Raw genomic sequence first — 712 nt, forward strand, 5'->3', positions numbered from 1 at the left:
CCAATATTTCAAGTACTCACCTGGCAACATACATAGTTATTGTAATATTATTGACTATGTTCCTTATGCTGTACTTTACCTCCCTGTGACTATTTTGTCACTGCCAATCTGTACTTCTTAATCCCTTTACCTTTTTTACCCAGCCCCAAACCTCCTCTCCTCTAGCAACCACTCTGATCTGTATCTGTGAGTTAGTTTCTATTTTATTTTTCACTTTAGATTCCACATATAAGTGAAATCAATGGTACTTGTCTTTTTATTGTCTGATTTCACTTAATATAATATCCTCTAGGTCCATCCCTGCTATCACAAATAGTAAGATTTTATTCTTTTTTTTTTTTCAAAGAGAGAGAGGGATAGACAGGGACAGACAGACAGGAACGGAGAGAGATGAGAAGCATCAATCATTAGTTTTTCATTGCGTGTTGCAACACCTTAGTTGTTCATTGATTGCTTTCTCATATGTGCCTTGACCATGAGCCTTCAGCAGACTGAGTAACCCCTTGCTGGAGCCAGCAACCTTGGGTTCAAGCTGGTGGGCTCTTTGCTCAAACCAGATGAGCCCGCACTCAATCTGGCGACCTCGGGGTCTCGAACTGGGGTCCTCTGCATCCCAGTCCAATGCTCTATCCACTGCGCCACCGCCTGGTCAGAAAGTAAGATTTTATTCTTGTTAAAAAAAAATTTTCAGCCTGACCTGTGGTGGCGCAGT

The sequence above is a fragment of the Saccopteryx bilineata genome, chromosome 1, assembly GCF_036850765.1.
Source record: "Saccopteryx bilineata isolate mSacBil1 chromosome 1, mSacBil1_pri_phased_curated, whole genome shotgun sequence".
Lineage (NCBI taxonomy): Eukaryota > Metazoa > Chordata > Mammalia > Chiroptera > Emballonuridae > Saccopteryx > Saccopteryx bilineata.